Here is a 24,674-nt window from a genome sequence, read left to right as displayed (position 1 = left end):
CGGCAAGCCAGGCCCTTGTCCTTGTAGAGGAGGGAAGAGGTCAGAAGAGACCGGGCTCTGGACCAGGAGGTGGAGGATCCCGAGGACAGGTGTGTGGTTTCCAGGGTGGAAGTTTTTGAGGCAAGAGCATCCACAGCTGGGAGGTGGCTGGGATGCAACGACTGAGCTGTTACAGCAGAGGGGCTAAGAGGAGGTGATGGCCGAAGGTATGCTCCCTCACCCATTTCTGGCTGGGCTGGGCTGGCCCTGCAGGGAAACGTCACCCCCTCCTGAGGAGGGGTGAGGATCGGCTCCGTTCTGAGCCCCACATGCAAGAGGGTCCCAGGTTTCCTAACCTTCCCTTGAAGGATCCACCTTCCTGCCAGGCCCACAAACTAGAGGACACGCGCGCACGTCTGTGGCGGGAGTGAAAAGGAAACGTCCCCGTGAGATGTCTTGGCAGATGGAGAGGGAGCAAAGACTGATGCTGTGGGTCAGATCCCCAGCGGCCTTTTGACGCCAGCCTCTGAGATCGTGTTTTAAAAAGCCCTGCTTAGTCCTTGCAAACATCCTGACTGAGCCTGACCTGGGAGCAAAGGCTCTGCCCCTTCCAGTTGGTGCACCCCCACCATCAGTCCTGCTGGTTGGCCTCAGTACCAAGCTCTTGGGTGCAGATCTGACCTCTCTCAGAAATGCAGGTCCCCCAAAAGATCCCCTCTGCCCTTTTTGTTTCATAAGGGCTGTAATAGTGACCTTCAACAGGCGCCTGAGCCATTGTCTCTCTTGTGTGGTGATGCTGCCCCTTGCTGGTGATCAATGTGCAATGGCAGGCAGAGATTTACCAGCTCGGTAGATGCAGGCAGTTTGTATTGGCAGTAGCAAGAGACTGCCAGGGTGGTTTGGGAATTGGCTTGAAGCTACTGGCCATGTTGGTAACCTGTGGGGAGTTGTGCTAGGAGGGCCTGGGCTGTTCCAGCTGGGCTAGGGACAGAAATGACACATAAACCGGTATAAGTGATTGGAATCTGTAACCCAACAGAAGTGCAATGCACATAAACCACTTTCAAAATGGCTGAAATGAGTATTAGATAAACCTGGATGGATCTAGTATCAGACTTAACTAATTTAGGTTAAATCGGTTTATTGAACTTCTGTCCCAGATCCCCTCCAGTTTCAAGCCATGGGCTCCAGCAGACCAGGGAGGCAGCTCTGCTCCCCCGCCCCAGCTTCTGGCCTGGGCCACTGCAGGCATGTGGCTGAATTTCTGGAATCAAAAGTGAATGTCTTTTCACTTGCTTAGCTGTTTAATCTATGCAGCTTAGACAAACCTGCAGACATTGAATTGATTCAGCCTTAGGATTTTTGATTGTATGTACTTAGCCCTGGAGCAGAACTGTGGGGGGAGTGCATATAGCAGCAGGAGAGGCCTGGGCAAGGCTGCAGCCTGCAGCATGCAATGTTCCTGCAAGGATTAGCCAAAAGCTTGCCATGGGTGCTGCAGCAGCATGGGCCTGCCAGCTATCCACCGGCTATCGACAGGCAGCTTGAGAGTGGGGAGCCTTGTCCCCATTTCTAGCCCCTTATGGAGGCTCATGGTGGCATGAGCACTTAGTAGCACCACTCCTGCACTCCTCTCCTCCTGGATTTACTCCCTTGTGTATAGGAAGGCTCACCGGTCCCACTTCTACCCTACACCCAGTGTGGCCCCATGTTTCTGATGATCACAGCCCTCATCACAAGGGGAGTGGGGACAGGGCTGTATCCTGCTGATCCTTGAACTACGTGATGGGTGGGTCCAAAAAGGATGGAGCTGGGCTGTACTCAGTGGGGGCAGGTGACAGAACAAGGAGCAATGGGCTCAAGCTGCAGCAAGGGAAGTTTAAGTTAGATATTGGGGAAAATCTTTCTCACTAGGAGGGTAGTAAAGCATTGCAACAGGCTACCCAGGGAAGTGATGGACTCTCCATCCTTGGAGGTTTTTAAGATCCAACTAGACAAAGCTTTGGCTGGGATGATCTAGTTGGGGCTGGTCCTTCTCTAAGCAAGGGTTGGACTAGCTGTGACCTCCTGAGGTCCCTTCCGACCCTCATTTTCCATGATTCTTGTGATCTGGGAGTTCAATACATAATAGTAGCTTTTCCCCATCCTTTGCCTGTTTCCTATTTGAATACTTCCTTGTCCTATGTAACTTGATGCAATAACTTTCCAGAGCCATTGTGCATTGTTGCTGCACATGAGTGACAAGCTGCTGTGTTCCATCCCAGAACTAGCTGCATTTCAATGCTGAGCACAACGATCCCATGTTACTGCTTCTCACCTCACTTCTGATTTGTTTCATCAGGTTTGTGCCATGCTTCAGCATCTCTAGATAATATGATTAATATGATCTACTTGTATATTGATGCAGTACCTTTTTTAATCCCAAAGGATTGAACAAATTAATAGGAAACTGTACACAACACCCAAAAGGTGAGAGTGGGCTGTCCATCAGATCATGGAGCCAAGTAGAAAGAAAAGGCTTACCCTTTTCCTTATTTAATTAATTGTTATTGTGTATTTTCACTAGCAGCCTAAACATAAAATGTAAGGGTGGGCTAATGAAAATGGCTGACAACACACAGTCAGGAGGCACTTGTAAATGCAGAGGAGGGTCAGGATAGCATACCAGAAGAAATGGATGATCTTGAGGACTGGAGCAATAGAAATAAGATGAAATCTAATAGTATGAAGTGCAAGATCACGCGGTTTGGGACTATGACCAAGGATTTTTACTGTAAGCTGTTTGTTGGTTGGAAATGACAGCAGAGGAGAAAACAGCAGTGTTAGTTGATCGTAGCATGACTACGAACCACCAACGTGGTGTGGCTATGACAAAGGCAAATGTGACTCTAGGCTAGGACGCACCAGAAGAGGGATGTCTAGTATTAACATCGTTGTAAAGATGCTGATACACGCTCTTCTGAAATGCTGGGCACAATTTGAGTGTCTGTGTATGAGAAGCCCATTCAAACGGGAAGAGGTACAGAGAAGGGTTGCAAGGCTGATGATCAGGGGAACAGATGGTCCTCTTTTACCAGAGCAGACAACACAGTATGGCCTGCTCAGCTGAATAAGGCAGGCATTTAATTGCTCTCATTAAATACGTCGAGGATAAACACCATGGAGAGAGAGAGAGAACTATTTAAGCACAGGGTCAGCGTTGTCATAAGCCCAGGTGGCCACGAATGAATTTGAGCTGGAAATTGGATGAAAGTTGCTGACTCTCAGAGCTGAAAGGTTGTTAAACAGTCTCCCACTGGTAGTTGGGGCAAAACACCCACCTAGTTTAGGATGGAGGCTGGTCAGCTGATGAAGGGGGTGATATGATGTAGTGCCTGGAAACTGGACTTCATGATGTAGGGAGTCCCGTCTCATGCTTTGCCCGTCCTTGACTTCCTGTCACATCCTCTGCCCTTTGTATCTTCCTCACCCACTCCCTCCCCTTCCTCTGCCCTCTGCTGACTGCTCCTCTCTGACCACTTGCAGCAAATCCATCTTGCTGTGCAGTCATGACGAAGGCTAGGCCCAACTTACCTCCTTTTCAACCCTCAAACAAAAGCTTGATGGGGACTGAAGTGTTGCATCAACCTTGTGCTGACGTGAGCTTCACTTGTGAGGAGGGAGAGGGGCACATCGTCGGGTCGAGAGACACTGGAGACCTTGCGTGCGAGCTGGAGGAACTGTTGGAGGACTGCCATATTTAACAAGAAGCAAATGGGTGCTCGCCCAGTGCGTGCCCAAATCTCACTGTGCTCTGCCTGAGACCAGAGAGAATTAAACTTTCTCCCATGTCCACAAGGTGGGGGTGCTGGATCTCATTTGCAAGGCTTGCTTGATTTCTGCCATTCCCATAACTACAATAGCTTCCTCACTGCCAGTATAGTTCATCCCTGGTCCTAGCCAGGCATCCTGCCTCCTTCTGCTGGTCCCAAGCATGAGGAGGCAGCAGTCAGAACCTGCCAGAGGGGGACAAAATACATCAGGGTGGAGAGATCCACCCGGGAGGAGATGTCAGCATTAACTGAAAGGCCAGAAATTCACTTGGTTCCTTCCTTCCCTTGCAACTCGTCTTGAGCTCAGCAGGACCTGCTATTTAGCCAAAGACCCAAGAGCAAGGGAGTCTGGGCTGAGTAGTAGCTGAGGAGCCTTGAACTGGTTTGATTCAGACACTCACCGAACCTAGGCTCTGAATGTGGAGGACCAGGTCCGACACCATGTCCTAGGCAGCTGCTGGCTTGCCATGTGGTGCCAGCAGCTTGGTTGGTATGCCTAGTTGAGACTGGGTGTTGCTTTTGGGCTCCTCTCGAGGCTTGCTGCAGGATGGCAATGAGGTGCTTAACATTTTGGGCCTAACTCTGCCCTTGTGACCAGGCCAATGGCTCTCGCCTGGGTCAGCAGAAGCTGTCTGAGTGTATCTGGATGAGGTGTTCTGTCTGGGGTTATACCAATCAACCCAGATGATCATAAATGACCTTTTCTGCCTTTAACATCTTTTTTTTTTTTTTTTTAAATGGCAGTGGCTGAATTTGCCCCTTGCGATGGGTGCTATTACTTTAGTCTTCACTAGGAAGTCAAGCACAAGAGGAGCTGTTCTGGATCAAAGGCCCCTACTGAAGGAGACGAAGTGAGGGAGGGTGGTTTTAGGGGTACTATTGTTGTCTTTCACCTAGTAGAGCTCCTTGGTCAGTCCTAGAGGACGGAGACCCTTGACACTGTCACAGGACAGCCCCCATAACAAGAGGCAAAGACAAAATCCCTTTGCAGTCTCTTAGGCTCTTCATCATTTCACCTGCACCATACGTGTTTCCAATACGTCCTTGGGTGCCTGTGCACAAGTGCAGAAGCTGCTCCGGCAGGCTGTAATTAGTCAGTTAATCGAGTCTGCTGGAGCATGGCAATCACCGTGCTCCAGCAGCCTCCTGCATCTCATGCATCAGCATCCCCCCACTTAGAAATAGTTGCAGCATTTGCAACCATTTGTTCAACGAGCTTTAGGTCAAGTGCCCCATCGCCATTTTTAAGCGCGGGGGGGGACTCTGATACATGAGACCCTTCAGTGTTTTAATGACAGCAGATCTCAGAGCCAGTGTAATTGAAGTTTTCCCCTCCCACCCCCAAAGCATGTGTAAAAGTGCCCCTTGCGTTTGTCCCTTGGCCACTGTTGGTTGTCGGGTGAGCATTACAGTACTCGCTGGGCATGTCTATATGTTCATTAATGCACCTTAGATACTGTGCATTTAGTTTAGTACTTCCTTAGTAAAGTGCTAACTAAATGCACAGTGCCTAGAGTTACTGTGCAGTAGCACTGGCGCACCGTTATTTAGTGACGCTTACTTAGCCTACTGCACAGTGTTATTAGGCTAATGCTTTTAGCAGTTTTTGCTGTGACACACTACTTCGCAGTGTTATTAGGCCAATGCGTCTTGTGTAGACTCATCTACCGTTTTCTGCATCAACGTTTTAAGGTGTTCCCCACCACAGTGGAGGAGGCGATAGGAAAGGCAGTGTCAGATCACATCCGTCCTGCCAGTAGAAGTTCTGGTTGTGCTAGGACATAGTTATGCTAACCTATAACTACAGTGCTGAAAAGCAGTATGGGAGAAATGGGTCTCATGACTGCTGGGTGACCCAATTTAAAAATAAAATAAAACCACAGTAATGAGCAAAAAGTTACTGATTCAAAACAGGGAATATGAAAGCAGCAGCTAAAAAACTTGAGGACTAGCATAAAAAGTAAGAACTCACGAGACAGAGCTAAAAAACAAAATATAGGTGTGTAGACTTTGCAAAAAAAATGAGTCGAGATGAGCATCTTGATGGAGAGAGAGAAGAAGAATTTGTATGAGATGGGGTGAGGGGCGGGCAAATATAAACACTGGGGTTGTGAGACGTGTCCCTTATAGAAAACTTGGGGAGCGTGAGTGATATATGGCATCTTTACCCACCAAGGACAAACTTTGCAAAGTTGGACTGACTGTTAGTTTGACCAACTGCTGCATGGTCCAAGGACAACAAACTTGAGCTTTTGCCACCAAACACAGATCTGAATTGTATTTTCTGCATTGCCAAGGGCATATCACCACTTCTTGGCAGAGACCCTCATTCGACCTTGCTTTTTTTGGTGGTTTTTTTTCGATTTGGGAGCTCTTAACCATCAGAGATGTTGCCAGAGATCACTGCGTGGAAGTGGCTCTCGTTGATCCCCATTTGCCCCCGTGATGAACTATCATCTGTATCGGACCATGGCCACGTACGGGGAGCACGGAGGCCCCTGTCAGGTGGGAGCTGGTTGTTAACCCCCACCAACGTAAGGGAGTCATGGCCACATGCATCCAGGCAATGTGTTTCAATCATGACAGGGGCATGGGGGATGAAGAGGAATCTCCGCTTAGTGATTTATGGTCCCTGTGGAGGATGCGCCTCATGTACCCTCTTTGTCATTAATTTCCTAGCATGTGTAACCCTTTCTCTGCCAGGACCCAAACAACCTCTGGTGCAGTCGGCAATTCATTCAAGGACTGCTCCCTTCAGCCTGAGGCTCGTGTTAACACTGTATTCCTCGGTCTGAACCAGGCAGCTAGGGAAGCGCGGAGGCTGTGCGTGCCCTGTGGTAGTTGTATTTAATGCACAGAAGCCGTCTATCTTTCATGCAGCCAGATCAGGCCACTATTTCCCCATATCTTCTGCCTTGCAGCTGTTATACCTGTTGACCAAAGAGTCTCTATGGCTTGAGGTAGGCCTCCAGTTTTGGGTGCTCAGTGAAACGCCACAACGGAGGCTTGATTTCCAGACGACAAGTGCTTCATCATCATCATTGGCAATCCTTCAAAGTCGGGGCTGACTGTCTTCCATGATTGTCTTATCTGGGAGTCCAGAGTTGGCTGACAAGGCCTTTCCAGGCTCGACAAGCTCTCTTGCAGCTTGGGTACATGTTTCCATGCGGGGTAGGTGGCTCTAGGTTCTTGATTTGCTCCGTGACGCACTGTTTCTGCCACTCCCGCTTTTCTGTCTCCCATTGTCATCATGAGGTTTCAAAGTATTGAGATCCTTGCAGCAGGATCTTCCTCCATTTGGGGTGGTCCTAAGTGATAGTCTCCCAGGAGTATTTTCTTTAAGTTGGCCATGAGAGCATCCTTGAGGCATTGTCTCTGAGTGTATGCCTTGAGCGTACGCCTTGACCCAGCTGGGAGAATAAAACCTGCTTTAGGATTTTGGAGTTGGACATCCCATATGGCCAGCCCAGCAAAGTTGATGTGGGATGCTCACCGTTGCAATGCTCATGGTGTTTGCTTACGAAAGGCCACTAATGTGGTGTCTTTGTCTAAAAATCACGTCCCTTTACAACATCTTAATTTGGGCACCCAAAATCACTGGCAACGTGGTTCTTTATAGACTAAAGCTCTATTAGACCTTCTAGTCTGACTTGCAACGCAACAGAAGCCAAAGAATTTCCTCTAGTTGCTATTAAAGTGGCATCCAATTCTTCCCTTTGCTCCATCTCCAGCCAAACAATTTCAGAACATCGAAGTAGTTTCATTTACAAATATTAGAACTAGGCCTGGGTTCTGGGGGGTTTGTTTTGTTGGGTTTTTTTGGTTTGTCTGTTTAAAAAAAAATTCAACTTTAATTGGAAATGTCCTCTCAATGGGTTGGTGTACTCAATCATTACAAAAACCAGACTAGAAAAGAGAATTAAGACACTACCCCTTTCTAGTTAAAAACAAAAACAACCTAACAAAATTAACAGTTTGGGATTTTTTTTCCTCCCCAGGAAAAAAGACTCTCCTTTTTTTTTTATTTTCTTTTTTTGGGGGGGGGTGGGGCTGGTTCAGGGTTTTTTGTTGTTGTTTTTTTTAGCTTCAGCAAAAGGCCTTTTCATTCAAAACCCTTTTCAACAAGCTGGCAGTCTAGGTTTAGTCAGAGATGATCCTGCCTTGAGCAGGGGGCTAGACTAGATGACCTCATGAGGTCCTTTCCTGCCCTACTTTCCTGTGATCCTTAGTAATCAACAGAAGTCTGACAGTTCGCGCTGTTTCACAGTCAGGGTTAAGGTTGCTCACAGCATCTAAGCTCTAAATTTTCTGGCATTCACATGCCTGACACTGCTGAATTCCTTCATATGTATTTACAAGCTTAGGGCAAAACTTTCAAACCTCATTGCCTACAGTTTGGCCCACAACTGCACATTGAAGCACCTACATGTAGGTAGCCTGACTTCCACCCCCAGCCCCCCAGTTCTAATGGGTCCTTTGGGTGCCGAGCAGCACGAGATATCACTGCCACTTAGGCTCCGCAGGAGCGGTTTTGGGCACCCAAGTTCTAAAATGTTAGCCGTGCTGTAGCTCCAGCAAAGTTGATTAATTATCTTTGAAAGTCTTTCGCATCCTGGATCTTCTTACCATGCAAATTCAAGGTGGAAGCCACAGGCATGAGTGAACTGAGCGGCCGCCCGAGGCCTGTACAGAAAGGGGGCCCAAAAGGGGTAGTTTTTGTATTGTTATTATTATCTCTGGCAAAGGGAGGCTGGATACTAAAAATTTCCCTGGGGCCACCAGGAGTCTAGGTACGGTGCTGGGAAGCTGTTGTCTCTCTTACATGGTGCATCTGGTTTGATTAATGCATGCATTTTACCTTAGGGACGCAGCTGTGGGCATGAAGCGCTGCACTTCTACTGAGCTGGGGGTAGCCCTGCTTTCTTCATGGCACTTGTTTCCTTTTTCAAGGCCCCTTGTGACCTGTTTTTATTAGGTCTCTGACCAAGCTCCTCGGTCCTACTACAGTATGAACCCCCCTAATAACAAAAGCACGGAGCTGCCACCAAGTCCAAGGAAGCAGAGTCGAGCTTTGAAACTGTATGTGTGTGTATATGTATGTATATGTGTGTGCGTGTATGTATATGTATATGTGTGTGTGTGTGTGTGTGTGTATGTGTGTGTATATGTATATATATGTGTGTGTATGTGTGTGTGTGCGTGTATATATATATGTGTGTGTGTATATGTGTGTATGTGTATATGTATATATGTGTGTGTGTGTGTGTGTGTGTGTGTATGCTGACAATCACTTAGTGTTCCCCTTGCCCTTTAAAACACAGGGACACCCTTCCCCAGCCCCTTGTGTCAGCACAGTCCCAAGCATCAGCTCTGTAATCTCTCCTGAGCTCCTCCCCTTGGTAAGAAGGATCAGGGGTATGAATGGGCAGGCAATTGCACTGTATCAGGTACAGTGAGCAAAGCAGCGGCAAGCAAGGAGGAGAGGCAGCACTTTAACTCCTTCCAGGCGAGGGCTGTTCATTTACCCGGCACGTTTTCTCTGGGCAGACTGAAAGCTGGACTAATTGCAGCTCTCGGTGGAGAAGGTGGTGGTTGCACGTCCTGCAAAGGTAAGTCGGTCCCCGGAGCGAGCCTGGACCTGCACAGTGCGGGGTGTCTGGATTGCGCGACTGCTGAGGATTTGCTGGAAAGCCTCTTAGAGTGGCAGGTCCTCGGAGCTGGAAATGCTTATGGGGGGCTGCTTCCTTTTCATTTCTCAGACCTGAATCGTGCCGCTGTTACTGTCGCGCAGTTATTGTTTGCCCCAAAGCTTTTACAGTTATTATTTGCCCCTGGGGCTTTGCTGTCACCCTTGAAAAGATCTTTTCCAAAAGCAGTGCAACCTCAGGGCAGGGGATGAAGGCATTGTTTTATAAAGATAGGTGCCTTTAAGGCAATAAACAATAGAGCAGGTGGCTTCGGCACACTCTGCCGTTGACAGCACTGCCAAGGAGCGCAGGCAGGTTCTCTCATCGGGGCTATTATTATTAGATGAGTTTGCTGATTTAAATTACACCAGGATTGCAGCAGTGAATCCTCCCTTCCCCTTTTAGACGTATCATGTCCATAATCTTTTCAGGGGTCTCCAGCACTTGACTGAAGGCAGCGAAGAGTTCAAGTGGCAATAATTGTAGTCCAGCCGAACAACAGGAAACAGCATAGCACTATTAGTCTTTAAAATATGCTGATAGAAAAGCTGGGTCTGATGCCATCATTTCTATCCACTCTGCTTGCAAAACAGACCATCCCGGAGATGTTCAAAGCCATGTTTGTGCAGGCTTCATTGTCTGAGTTTGCTTCTGCAGCCAGGATTAGAGGGAAGTCATGCCCATGCATCTGCTTAATTTTGCTTGGGTCACTTAATAACAACAAGGAGGCCGAATTTCTTTGCAGAGACGAATGAATGTTGCTTCTCATTCAGTGTTCCCGGGTCATGGCCAGTGCTGGTGTATGTGCATCGGGGGGGGGGAGGGAGACCTGACACAAGCCCCTGCAGACCGAAGCCCAAAGCTTTTACAAGCGCTGCAGTTAAGCCTGGAGTAGAGTAAAGGTCCCAAATGGTGAATACACTTTAAAACATCGCCATTTCAGAGGCACCCGCGCAGCTTGAACTCCCAAGAACTCACGCTTCCTTCACGATGAAAGCAAGAACATCGATGCTCGGAGACTGGCTCGGGCCCGAGAGTCTGTCCAGCACCATCTTGCCTCTGATGGGATGCCAGTTGCTGGCAACTCTGGCATAACCTGCCCCACGGCAATGTTTCCACCGAACACTGGGCAATCAGCGGTTGGCTTTTGCCCAGAAGAGAATATCTCCCCCATATGGTGTCAGTGCTGGGCAGTTCTGGTTACACAGGGTCTCTTAGGCCAAGTGCAGACATTACACGTAAACTGGTCTAAGCGAATTAGATCTAAACTTGTACACATACAAAAGTTTGGTGCATGTAGACCAGGCTAAAAACGTGGAACCTGGTCTAAAATAGACCTGCTTCGATGTGCACTCAAATCTAGTTGATTTAGGTTATACCAGTGAATTGAACTTCTGTACTAGATCTCAAGGGGTAACATCCTTTGGCGTCTTGGCCCTGGAGATCCTTCCAGTCCCTACGGGCTGTGGAGGTAGTATGGTTGCAGTGCCAGCTGGGGAGGATGGGAGGAGGAGTCCCATGTCTCTTCAAACTGGGATGGCCCGGCGGGTCTCTAAAACCCCCCACAGAGGGAGCTGGCAAGAGCTAAGGCTGCTCCTGCACCCCCATGCTGCCATACTTGTGTGTGAGGGACTCCACAGGTGCTCTGCAGCCCAGGGGGAAAGAGGGCCCGATCTCTCCCTGAGAGGGACCCTCCCCATTCACTTAAGAGTAAAACATTTGGCCCATCCTGAAACTGTTCAGTGAAACACTGGCTATATTCTCCTCGGGGTCCCATTATTGGGTGTGGATATCTGTCAGCCCCTTTTAGTTTGAGCTGAAGGCCCGGTGGCTCCCTGTGATAGCTGGCATGCTTATGGGTCACAGGAAGCAGCCTCTGAAAAAGGAGGATGGTCTTGTATGGCCAAAGCTACGGCTAGATATCTGGGTTCAATTCTCAGCTCTGCCACAGACACTTTGTGAGACCCTGGCCACTTCCTTTAATCTACCCTCTTCTTTGGTTCCCTGCCTCTAAATGGGGATTAGATATCCCTATCCTAGGAGAGGTAACACCCATAATGGAGCGCTGCTTATAGACTCCAGTAGCTGGGCCCATTAGAGGTGCTGAATCGACTGAATAGTGGTTTAAGGTTTAGGATGTCATCAGCTGCTGCCTGGCGGTGTCTGAGCTCCACTGACTTCCAAATAGCTTTATCTAAATGGATATTATTTGCACATTTGTGTCCTCAGTGATGCTTTTCAGACAGTCTGGGTCTTTCAGTGATGGCTGACTTTTTCATGTACAGTTTTGCATTTCCCCCTCCCTGGTTTTCATCCCTTGCGGTGAATCTGTTGCTTCCTGGTTTGCACGGGCCAGATCGTTCGAGTGCAGTGTGTCAGTCTCATGCTTGCTAACTTGTGACTTCACAATCCTTGGGTTGCCATGGGAAGGATTATGCTGCGATTAATGAAGCCATTGTCAGCTTGCAAGCTTTCAGAGCCTTTTCTTGATCAGTAGAGAACAGCTTTCAGGCCTGATAGGAGAAGGGGTAAAATTGGGAGAAACACATTCTGGCATTTTTTTTAAAAGACTATCTCAGCATGGCACAAAGCTGGTGTGCTCCTAGCCCTGGCGCAGGACTGGCATTTGGTTTGGGCACTAGGTATGAGCTTGGGTCCCTCTGCACAGGGCTGTCTTGTGCTACATAGACACAGGTTAGGTATATATGTGCATTGTCCTTCTCGGTTGACAGGGCGCTGCCAGGTTGTAATTGCTGCGTTACTGCAGAACCTGCTCTACTGATTCCCTTTTCTTGAGAAGCGAAGTTTTGGGTGCAATCATTTATTATTTGCTTTGGGAACAGCTGAAGACAGTGCCATGAAATTGGTGTGTGGTGGGCAGGCTGCCATGGAGATGTCCTGTGCTCACGGGACATGGCTTTCTCTGAGAAAGACAGGCCTGGACGTCTGTGAGGACTGGGGTTCCCTTTCAGCTAGAACAGAAGGGATGGTCTCTGCTGAGTGGAGGTTACAGGTTATTATTCCTGCTTGTATTGGCAACTAGATGCCCCAGCTAAGTTTCAGGACCTCCTTATGCATGGGGCTGTACACCCCTTCTAAGAAGCAGGCCCGCTCTTGAACCCTATGGGGCGCTTCTACATGACGCGCATTGTTTAAATACACGTTATGAAACGGCACCAAATATTGCCGTCTTACTAGCTTAGTTAAGTGTGAAAATACACGTTGACGTTTCTTTCTCATGGTAGGTTTTGATGGATTGTGGCAAGTTAGACCACCCCCAACATGGTTTTTATTTTTAGCGTGACCAATTGTTCCACCAGGATTATTTTTTGCCGTGCGACTTTCGTGACGTGTATTCTTGCACACAGCTAAAATCGCCATTTTCCCAGTGTAAATGGACAAAGATGGGGAAGAGGAGCATTGCTATACCTATTCATGGACAAGGGAGCTGGGCCCAATAGTCTACATCCAATAAAGGACATAGGAACCCACAGCAGGGCTCAGGTGTAAGTCTAAAACCTGGAGGCATCTAAATTCTTGACGTTAAAATTGTCTTTCTACCTGAGTCCCCAGAGGGGCTAGATCTGATAGGTGTGTATGTCCTTTATTGGATCCAGCCCAAAGGAAATAATGACATATCTATGGGTACGTTGATGTGAATTTCTGCAAGAACCTGGGTCTAGCACTGATAAAGTGAGCCCTGCCTCCTTGTTCTGCTGGGTATACTGGTGGCCGGCCATTAGGGTGGCCTGGGGACATCCGTAAGCGTTAGTCTAGGACTGCAGTCAGGGTCTGTGTCTCAGGAGGAGTGCTGGAGGGGTGCTCATGGCTGTTCCAGGCTATTCAGGGCAGGGGAAGGAGGTGGCCAAAGGGACTCCTGGCTCAGCTTGGGGAGAGTCTCTGTAGACAGCACCTCAGGCTAAAACCTAGATGTGATACAGCACTTGTGGATCAGCATAAGAAACAGCAGGCTCCATGCGGTTGGAAGAGTGGGGTCCATGCGGTTGCTGCATCCTGTGGGAAAGAAGAAAGAGGCAATTGTTCATGGCATTGACGGGCCAAGACTGGGAGAGCAGAGGGGACTGGGCCGGACGCGGGTCTTGACATGCAGCTGTAGCTCAGTGGGGGTAGACTTATATGGAGCCTATTTAATTGAGATCTGACTTGTACTCTAATACATAAAGCCTCTCAGGGAAGGACGGGGAGCATATTTTTTGTAGACTTTCCACTTGACAGAGCTGTGAAAGATCAGTCGATGAACCCTCCTGCCCCTTTCGATGGTAGACTTAAGTGCTGAGGTGCAGGCAGCCCAGCTTTCCTTGACTCCCCTGCTCTTTTCAGAGCACTGTGCTGCTTCCTGACATCTATGAATGGCAGATAGAGCAGAGCGGGTGAAACTCTTCACAGCAAAGGAGCTTAGGGTGTGAGAAGGAATTGCCAAGAAGAGATGGGGGGAAGTAAACCTGCTGGGGCAGTCTGCTCCCTTGTCTATCACCCTTGCATGGCTCAGAGCAGGCCGTACAGCTTCAGTCTTGCCATTATGCGGTAGGTAGCGTCCAGTATGGAGTATATTTTAGAGGCATTTAGGCAGTGAAGTAGGTGCCTAGTCAGGAGTATTGAAGATGTGTGCTTTGGCCCCACATGTGTCTCCAAAGCCTTTGTCATTGGTGCCCTGCCCTTGCCATTGCCCCTCACTCCCAAGCCTCAGCCCCCTCCTCCCCTGCCCTGCCAGTGCCCCTCACTCCTGATCCGCAGCTCCCTGGCCTTGCCAGTGCCCCTCACTCCTGTCCTGCTGCCCCCCTTCAGCCCTGTTGGTGCCCCTCACTCCTGACCCACAGGCTCCTGGCCTTGCTAGTACCCCTCACTCCTGACCCACTGCCCCCCAGCCCCCAGGATGTGAAGAAGGGAGTGGGTGTGTTAGAGAACGGGGAAGGGGAGGTGTGGGCACAGGCAATGTGGGGGGCAGAAGGGGGTTCAGGAAATGTGGTGGGGGAGTGAGGGGAAACATACCCCTCCAAAAAGTTTTTGCACCCACAGTGGGGGCACATCTCCATGCCACTGCCACACCTCACCTTGGAGGCCATGATAACATGGTGCTCCCTCCTGTGTCAGGTCCTGCCTTCTGGACTGCAAAGACAGCTCCAGCCTGGAGCTGGTCCAACCTTGCTGTAGCCCCGTGCCCCACTGTGGGCGCAGAAATCTCAGGGGGCACTTGCTCCCCCTGCAACTTTGCCTTGACCTCCCTGACTCCCTCTGCCACATTGTACACTTGGTGGGAGAGAAGAGTCCAGCGCACAGTCCGGAGAAACATTTGGTCTAATTGTCCCCCTTGCTTTCTTTCACATAGTCTCCTCAGTATAAAACTCCTGTGTCTGAGCCCTTTATGGACCTGCAGAAAGCGTGGGATGTGAAGCGATGCAGGCAGTATATATTGGAGGCAGGAGAGAGGATGTGTGGGCTAACAGGACACAAACCCCAGGTGCTGCCCAAAGGGGAGGGTACCAAAATGGACCAGGGGGCACCTCATTCTCTTGTTCCCCACAGCTGCACTTTCTGGTTTGAGTCCCTGCAGCAAGGAGCAGCGATGGAGGAGTGTCAGCGAGTGCTGGGCGTGCTGGGAACCGTGGTTCTCTAGAATGGCGATGGGGATGTCACTCCACGTTTCTTGCTGCGAAAAGCAGGAGTTATTTTGCTTGCTTGCCATGAGCATCTGCAAGAAAAAAAACAGTCAGATGATGTCTTCCCACAGCAGCAGCAAACTCCAGCTGCTGCTTCTGCCTACAGCTGGAGCCTCCAGAGCCAGAAGCTACAGAGGAACAGGGGAAGGCAGACTGCCCCAGGCATAACGCTGGCCAGGTTCACCTCTGACTGGAGCCACGCACTGATGAAAGAGCTGGGATGATAGGGGTGTTTTCGTTTTTCAGGGAATTCAGCAGTAGATCTTAACTGCTCAGTGAACAGTTCAGGATGAACCCAACCCTCAGACACACGGGGGGGCAACTGAAGGGGAGGTTTGTTGTGGCAGGTGTAGGATGAGGATTGCTGTATTTTTTGACACACAACTCACCCCTGACTAAAATGTGACTCTTGTTATTGAAAGACAGAATGAAGAAAAAAGTGTCTTTTCTATGCAGAGTTATGGCTGCACAGAGCAGGAGGAAAGCCTAATCTTCAGCTGCTTCGCCCTCTTTTTCCTGCTCGGGCTGTGAAATAGGGGGACAGAAACCAAGAGTAGCTAGCAGCCAGAAAAATTGCCCTAAGGAAGGTTAGCTTGATTAGTAGAAGATTAAAATGATTAAAAAGGAAAGATGGTCCTTAACACCTGTGGAGTAGAGAACAATAAGTCAATTGACTCCCTGAGCTGCCTAAATAGTAATGCCACACCTGCTGCACCGTGAAACGGGAATCAAAGCAGGGCGCTTGTATCCCGGGCAGAAAATCAGTTCCCCCAATTAATGCACACCTCAGTTTTGGGAGGCTGATTTTGGGGGGAAGGTGTGGAGAAAATGAAATAATCTCCTCCCAGACACAAACTCCATTGCTAGATGTTTCCAAAGAGGTGTCTAAGAAATTGCAGTAATCCAGGCAGTGGGATGCATAGGGTAGGCCCTCTGCCTCTGTCGCAGGCTAAGATGCCGCGGTCCATTCAGAAGGGGAGTTGTCCTGACAGTGAAGAATTTTTTTCATGTAATCTATGCTCACTTTTTTTTTCTGACCTTGTGAAATCAGTAGTGTTTTTACCCAAAAGAAAAGATCAAAGTTGTCCAGGGACATTGCACAGATACTCGGTCCAATGTGGGAGAAACCTGTAGGGTCAGATCCCAGCTGAGAAAGCAAAGGTGAGATACGTTCACCAGGATCAGCTGCTTCAGACAAATTTGGCTGGTATCAGTTGTGATCAGTCCTAATATCCACAATACAGAGCTTAAAGGCCACTCAGGGCATATAGACTGCCCTCTCCCTCTTAGAGACGATCCCTCCGTGTCACGCTTGGAGGAAAGGTTTCCCTGCTGCTGTCTTTCTATCTCTTCCATGCAAAGAAGAGACTGCAGTGGGCCCAGCATCCAGCCTGGCACCTGCAACCTACTCTTAATTCAGTATTAAAATACAGATGTTTTGTAAAAGCTCAGTGAAGAAGTGGAAGGGGGAAAAAATCTAGTCTCACAGGAACAACTGTGGTTTTTAAACTGAGGTATACAAACGGGACTGTAAGGTCTTTAGGGCAGGGGCTGTGTTTCAGTGTGCCACCATCAGAGTGCATATCAGTATTAAAGACTTCAATAAGACCTGAATATTGGAAAAAGCAGGGTTGGGAATGGAGCAGTCAATTAAAACTGACTTAATTTATTTCTCTGCTCTTATTTGTGACCCGAAGCATGACATGGACCAAATTACTTGACTTCTCTAGCCCTGTTTCCCCTCTTATTCTTCTCTGGTCAGCTCGTAAATTTGCCAGGGCATAGACCGCTTCCTATTCTGTATACGGACAGCACCTAGCACTCTGCACCTCTGATCTCAGCAGAGGCCTTCAGGTATTACCCTGGTGCAAATAATAAGGGTTCTTGCCCCTTCTGAGCTCCCGCAGTTAGAGCCATTTATGTAGGTTCCCAGCCTAGGTATAGATTTGGGTGTCTAAAGTTTCATGCTGATGTTTGACATTTTATAGCAGTAGTTCTCCTGTGTCTCCACTTCCCAGTGGCATACCTAGGGCTGGCACCAATTTTGAGGGTTCACAAAAAATGATGGCCACGGTTAGCGCTGCCCTGTCTACTGCCATTGCCCAAGGCACAGACATGGCTTGGTACACTGCCGCTGCTTCCTTCTCAGTAAAAGGAGCCTAAGCTCTCTGAGACGAGGGCCCTCTTTATCCGGGATGCTCATAGCACCAACACAGCCGTCTGCTGGTTCATGACCGGGGCCTCCTGCAATAGGAGGAGCAATTCCTGCTGGCGGTGTTGTGATGATGAGTCCATTTATGTGAGCAAAGTGCTGGAGAGGGCTGGACGAAAGGCACCAGAGAAGATAAAATATTATTCCTTTTGGACTGTCTCGGGGTGCTGTGTGTGTATTAACACCATTCTTACTCGAACAAAAATTGGTCGGAGTCTTGGCTGCATAAAAAACAACTGAGCCCTTCAAATTGTTGGTCTGTTATCCATCTTTTTTTTTTCCTTAGGGCCTGATGCAAACCCAGTGGAGGTCAGTGGAAAGCCTCTCATTCTTCTTAAAGGCCTGATTCAAGGCCTGTGGGAGTGAAACTGGAAGGCGAGCATGCAGGTGTGAGGTGGGTGGGATTTCCCTGGAGAGCTCAGTAGGGAACTTCACGCTGAGGGAAACTGCTCAGGATTAAATGTTGTCTGCCAAGACCCTGCTTGTCACAGCGTTTCTTATGCTGAAATCAGTCTGATGCTGCTCAGGGTAAAGGCAGCCGAGTCAAGGCCCTTAGTGGTTACCTGGGGAGAGCAGAGCTAGGCTGCCTGCATTACCACAAGCACTGCCTCGCTCCTATGCAATGCTTCTCCTCTGTGAATCTCACAACTTCTCATGGGGAGAGTGAGCAGCATTATCCCCATTTTGCAAATGGGGAAACTGAGGCACGGGAAGACTTGACTTCCTCAAGGCCACGCTTGAGCCGGGATCAGAGCCAGGAATATTGTTCATGTCTCTTCCTGATCCTGAAGCCGAGGGCTAAGCCACCAGCCCACGGTGCGGCCCAGCTTCTCTATCTACTTCATTCTGCGGGAGGCTAATAAGACCCTTACTGCTACCAATGGGGAACTGTAGCAGAAAGAGGAAGGGGGTGTTTTCCTGATTAAGATGCAAAAAGGCATTTAAAGGACCTCAGTTCCCCAGGGGCGCATAACTCTCAGTGAAATGCCCTTCCAGCACAGCCTTGAGCAAGCCCCCTCATCTGCCCTGTGCCCCTGCTGCATCATTAGACGGGCTCCTGCTCCCTTTCCGTTCATTCTCTATTTCTACAAGGGCCACAGACATCTCCCCGTCTCTCACTCATTTGTCTCTGGGTGCTCTGGAGCGTCTCTCGTGATATGTTCCTAGATCCATAGCTTTCAGGGCTCGACAGGACTGCTGGGCAGTCTAGCTTGATTCCCTTTACCATGTAGGCTCCATCACCCCTGTACTGAGCCACGAACTTCCCTTTGGCGAGTGTATATCGCCTAGGAGGGCACTCAGTCCCGATCTGAAGACGTCCAGGGATGGAGAACCTGCCGCTTTCCCTTCACATTCATTACCCTCACAGTTACAGGCATCGTGTCTCCTTTGTCATTTGGATCCACCAGGCATTCGTTCATATGATACCCTTCAATACCCCTGCATGTGCGGGGCCAGATATAACGGGGTCCGGATCTCAATTAGGGTGCATAGCCTCTTCCCGAAGATCGACAGATCAATCAGTGGGACAGACTGGAAGCAGCATCAGTCAAAGAGGCGTGTGGCATGGACCACTTTATCCTGCCGGGACTCTTTTATGCTGAAACTCCACCTGACTGCATTGTGACCCGATCCTTTATTTGATTCATTTTTGTCACCGCGGCAGCTATGGGCAGAGGCCACAGCACAAAAGGAAACTAACTCTCCTTTGGAGGCCCTGCCTATTTTAGCACAACCAACCTGTATCAGATGCCCGGGCAGTGTATTGTTGTGTCTTAGCACGGGGAGGGAGAAAAGGTCAGGGCTTGTGTTCTGCTCCTTTGTTTGCAGCGGAGCATGAAAGGGACTGAATGCAGGGCAGCTCTATTGAACTTGCTGCCAGAGGTTTAAAAATTGATGCTGATTTCCTGACACATCTCAGATTAATCCATGCAGTGCATTGATTCTTTGCATTTCCAAGGTGGATTGGGCCCTGTTTTTTAGCTGCTATTGGATATGGGGTAGCAGGATGGGATCAATGCCATCTATCCTTGTCTCTCTCTAGTATCTGTATGGTTTCAGTGATTCTGGTGTCTGAATGTGTACATTGAGTTAAATCAGTCTTTGGTGAGCTAAGGGCAGAAAGGCAGTTTAGCCCTGTGGCCAGGACACTAGCCTGTATGTTGGGAGACCTGAGGTTTAATTCCCACCTCAGTTACAGACTCCTTGTGTGACCTTGGAGAAGACACTTAATGCATCCTCTGTCTCTTTCTTTCCTATTTGTAATGTTAAGAGTGCTTCCTACTTGCTGAGCACGTTGTAAGGGCAAATCCATTTGCACTAAGCAGTTATGGTGAGAAGGGCCACATAAATACATAGGTAACAAACTGTCTTTATAGAGCCTCTGGCCTCTACGGGTGCATCTGGATGAATGCACACATGCGGTATGCGGTCCCACAAACTGCATGTGCTGCACCTGCAGCATTTGCCATGCTACTAATTTGCAGTGTTGCAGGGGTTTCTGACACCAGGAGATCCTGATATCAAAAAAACCTGTGCCTGAAAAAAGCAGAGTGGCTCGAATGGCGGCAGTGTGCACCACCCAAAACCAGAGCTTGGCCGAGTGGAGCTCTGTGTGCCAGACCGCTGCCGCTGGAGCCCGGGGAAGCCCCCCAAGAGCCCCAGGTAAGGCTGCTGGGGCCAGCCCAGATGCTGGCCTCAGCCTCCCTAACCCCACCTGGGGCAACTTCCCGTGTGCCAGAGCATGCACTTATCCAGGGGACAAGTAGTAGTGGCACAACTATGTGCCGCTGTTATTTGTCCCTTGGGCAACGCATGTGGATGCTCGTCTGTATGTGCCCTATGTGGCTTATGGAAAGCCTTGCTTGGACTAGGTGTTGTGGAGGAAGCAGCCAGATGTGTCGATACATCCTGTTCATATTAGCTCGAAGGGCACAAGGGGAAAGGCAGAGCCACAAAGGAGCCCATTGCATCTCCTTGGACCTGGAAAGGCAATTTGGAGCAGAAGAACTCAGCTCTCATAGAAAGAAGAAACAGACTTTCAAAAGATCTCCAACCCCAAGGCCTTTCAGCTCATCAGAAAATCTGATCCCAGTTTTCCGTGCTGAGCAATCTCGCATCCAGTGCCACCCTGACCCTTTGTCATCTTGACCCTATCACCCTCACTAGTAGTTCATGCCCATTTATCAGCAGACCAGCAACGAGAATTGCTGCCTTCGGTTTCAGTGGCACCCAATGACTCACAAGCTCGGTGCATCGGCTTTTGAATTTGTTTTCTCCGAGCAACTCGGATGAAACACGTGACTGTGAAGAAATGGTAAGTGTGACGTGCCGACAGCAGCTAGCAGGAAGGAAATGGATGCAATCTGTCATTTCAAAGGAAAAACGTGGGTTTTAAAACTCGAGGTGTACTTGAATAATGTGTTTGGCCAGTGGCTAGATGGCGGCCTTTGTTCCAGACAGCCTAGCAACCTTGACAGTGTGTGCAGTATAATTCTTCCACGTCTCAGTAGCATTAGCAATCGGGGTAATAAAGGGGACGTCTTGTAGCTGTTTGCGGCCGCTGGACTTTGCACAGACTGGAATGTCGGCCTAAACTTCACCCTGGGAGAAACCTCGTTTATTGGTTTTAAGTATCCCTTCCCACAGCTAACAGTACAGCCTTCCCTGTGAACTTGCTGGTCTTGCTGGTTTAACTAAATTCAATTTATATTTCATGCATATGCTGCCGTTCGTTTTTAACGAGCCAGGAGCGGGGAAGGGCTAGCAGCAATTTCTCCAGATTCCTTTCAGCACTCTGCACAGTTAGATCTGTCTGAAAGGGAATATGTAACCTTATCTATCTGTTGCTCGCAGGTGTCTGTGGAATGAACCCGAGCGATTATGCTGCTTAGCCCTGGGGTTTTGTAATACGCCAGCTTGGAGCTTGTGATCATTTGCCTCATTTATTAACAGTGCATGACTTTCTTTCAGGTAAAGGATGTCTTCTTTATCTTCGGTAGCAGAAATTGGGATCTGTGGGGCTGAGATCCCAGATTTGTTCTGCGACAGATAATTGTGATGCATGTTTTGTAGCCAGGCTGCCAGCTTACGACAGGACCTGCATGCCTTTCCTACTGGGCTCCATATTTCACTGAATGCAAAAATAGGAAGCACAATGTTATATCAGTGCAGACTATGAATGGATATAATCCATTCATGGGTTTTAGAAGGCGCTTGGATATTACAATGGTGAAGGCCGTAGACAAGTAGATAGAAATGCAGCCAGTTCTCCCAAGTGTAGCACTACCAGACAGTTCATTATGTAGTGGCTGGGGGTCACCTCCATGGTGGAGGTGCCTGCAGGCCAAGAAGTGTTTTCCTTTCCTCCAGGTAGGGGAAAATGCGGGTGGATATGGGGTGGGTGGCTACAGGGGAACCCACCCCATACCCACCCCACAAACCCTATACCCTCCCAGAAAAAGTCACTGCTGCAAGGGGGGGCTTGTAAGCTCCTACTTAGTTTTGTTCCCAGTTCTGTTTTCTCCTGTAATCTGTGGCATCTGAATCTGTTAAGAAAATTAATTCATTTGTATTATCCAAGCACCAAGGGGCCCCAGACCCTGTCCTGAAGCTCACTGCAGTAGGTGCTGTACAAAGGTAACGGAGACATCTCTGCCCCAAAGAACCTGCACTCTGAGTCTAAGATGGCAGATGTACAAAGAAACGAGACCAAACAGTCCAAAAAGACAAGCAGTGCTCTCCTCATGCTAGCAACCTTCCTTTTTCATGTCCTTGTGACAAAATATCAAGCCAAATTCACAAATTTTGTTGGAATCAACAAGGCACACCGCAAGCACTTCAGCCGTGGTCTTCAGCTTGTGATTTCTGGGCTATCAACTATGTGCCTTAGCGCCCACACCAGCCCAGCCAGTGACATGACAGTTGTTAAGTGAGGGATTTTTGCTTTTGTTGGTAATATGGCTGAGGGGACCCAGCAGCAATTCTCCAAGCCCTCTTTGTGGTGGATACGTTGCCCTTAACATTAGGATGATCTTAACCCAGGAGCGGGCAATTCTTCCTGTCCGAGGGCCGCTTACTGAGTTTTGGCAAGCCATCAAGGGCCGCATGACAGGCAGCCAGGGGCAGATAAAGATTAATTTTCTAAATTTTTTAGGGGCCTCGCAGGCTGGATAGAATAGCCTGGTGGGCTGCATCCAGCCCGCGGGCTGCATTTTGCCCACCCCTGTTAACCCTACCATAAGCTTGTTTTGCTTTTCAGCCAGTCCTCCTTACAGTACAAACATGCTCAACTTCCCCCAGGTTTTCCCCATCTGTGTTTTCTCTCTCAAGCACATATCTAGCTGGAACCAGAACAGAAAGATAAATAACTCTGCACCAACATGTATTTGTGACCCTGCATTTCTTCTCCATCAGTATTTCCTCCTCACATGCTGAGTACTGGAATCTAGATTACTCCATAGTCATTGTGAGCAAGGCCAACACCATAGTCTTGATCACTATGAGCCTGTTCTAAAGGCCATTCAGTTCAGTGACATCCATTGACTTCTTTGACCACCGGATCAGTGCATTGAAACCAAAGATCCTTCAAGCTACCCACATCACCTGGCTGTGTTAAGTCCACAAATAGTCTACCATGGCTGTTTGGATCACGTGCTGTGAATAATTCCAACATTTTCAGCAGCTTACCAGTATCATGAGCTCTTCTGTGGGGCTGGGGTTCTCGTCTTATTCCGGCTGTAACCTATCTTCATGACCTCAAGCTGATCCAATAGTTTAAAACCCCCAATTAAGATGTAAGCAGGGCAACTTTCTAAGCAAAGGAGCATCAGCAAAGCAATTGGTACAGACTGGGGTGGGGAGAGAGTTTGCCTTCCTCTGGAGCAGAATGTGGCTCTCTACGTGAGATCTCTTGCATGTATATTAACAACCATTTAAAGAAGCAGGACCTAGGCTGCCACAGTCCCCTTGCTTCACCTGTGGCAGGTTAGAGTATTTTGGCTTGTGTTGTATCACTGGTGACTGTAGTTTTACTAAGAGGTTACATTATGAGTTGCATAGGATGGTTTGGATAGGGAAAAAGCAGGGGGGTGGACTAGATGTGACCTCCTGAGGTTCCTTCCAGCCCCACCTCTCTATGACTTTATAATACAATGACCTACCTGGATATCATTTAACTTGACTCAACTTTTTTAAATTGGGGATGTTTACAAATATTCCTGTGCAAACAACTTTCCATGGCTCTAGAAAGAGAGGGAAGTGTGATGCCCAAAATAATCAGGGTGAAACCCCTTTCCTACTGAAGTCAATGGTAAAACTCTGATCATCTTTAAAACGGCAAAGAAATCACTGCTTTATCTTTTCTTCCTTCAACTATAATCAAGGATGGAAAAAAGAATTTAAAAGAATAATTAAAGGTGGAACTTTATGTTCATGAAACCCAGAGTCAGCTTGCTTGGAAAACTGGAAATGAGGAATAATTTACTATTAATCAGAAATTGTGATTGTACTGCTGATTGGCCAAGAATGAGTCTGTGCTAAGGTATCCTCTCCCATTTGGTATGATGATGCACTTGGTCTCTTTCCTTTTATTATATCTTGTGTCATTGCCTGTAATCTCCTTGAGGCAAGAGCTATTGTAGAATCATAGGCAGCTGGGTTTGAAAGGGACCTCAGGAGGTCACATCTAGTCCACCCCCCTGCTCAAAGCAGGATCACCCCCAAATATATCATCCCAGCCAGGGCTTTGTCTAGCTGGATCTTAAAAAACCTCCAAGGATGGAGATTGCACCACTTCTCTCAGTAGCCTGTCTCAGTGCTTTACTACCCTCCTTGTGAGAAAGTTCTTCCTAATATCTAACCTAACCTTCCCTTGCTGCAGCTTGAGCCCATCGCTCCTAGTCCAGTCACCTGCCCCCACTGAGAACAGCCCAGCTCCATCCTTTTTTGAACCCCTGTGCAGGTAGTTGAAGGCTGCTATTAAATCCCCTCTCAGTCTTCTCTTCTCCAGACTAAATAAGCCCAGTTCCCTCTGCCTCTCCTCACAAGTCATGTGCCCCAGCCCCCTAACTATTTTGTTGCTTTCTCCAATTTGTTTACAAACTTTCCATAGTGGGGGCCCAAAACGGACACAGGACTCCAGATGTAGACTCACCACTGCCAAATCGAGGGGAAGAGTCACTGCCCTCAATCTGCTGGCAGCACTCCTACCAGTGCAGCCCAGGACGCTGCTAGCCTTCTTGCACACTGCTGGCTCATATTCAGCATATTGTCCACTGTAACCCCAGGTCCTTTTCTGCAGCGCTGC

General features: G+C 48.7%; 1 protein-coding gene across 1 annotated transcript in view; it reads left to right on the top strand.

The window, feature by feature from the left end:
- Window positions 1–9,242: 9,242 nt before the first annotated feature.
- Window positions 9,243–24,674, top strand: part of MYO7A (myosin VIIA) — a 160,908-nt gene continuing 145,476 nt past the window's right edge. Inside the window, exon 1 of the mRNA XM_019530449.1 lies at window positions 9,243–9,400. The gene's annotated coding sequence lies outside the window, so the exon portion shown is untranslated. The remainder of the gene's footprint in view (window positions 9,401–24,674) is intronic.

This window comes from Crocodylus porosus, unplaced genomic scaffold (genome assembly GCF_001723895.1).
Source record: "Crocodylus porosus isolate Cpor-Errol unplaced genomic scaffold, CroPor_comp1, whole genome shotgun sequence".
Lineage (NCBI taxonomy): Eukaryota > Metazoa > Chordata > Crocodylia > Crocodylidae > Crocodylus > Crocodylus porosus.
The sequence above is the reverse complement of the archived record's forward strand: the minus strand, read 5'-3'. Positions and strand labels throughout refer to the sequence as shown.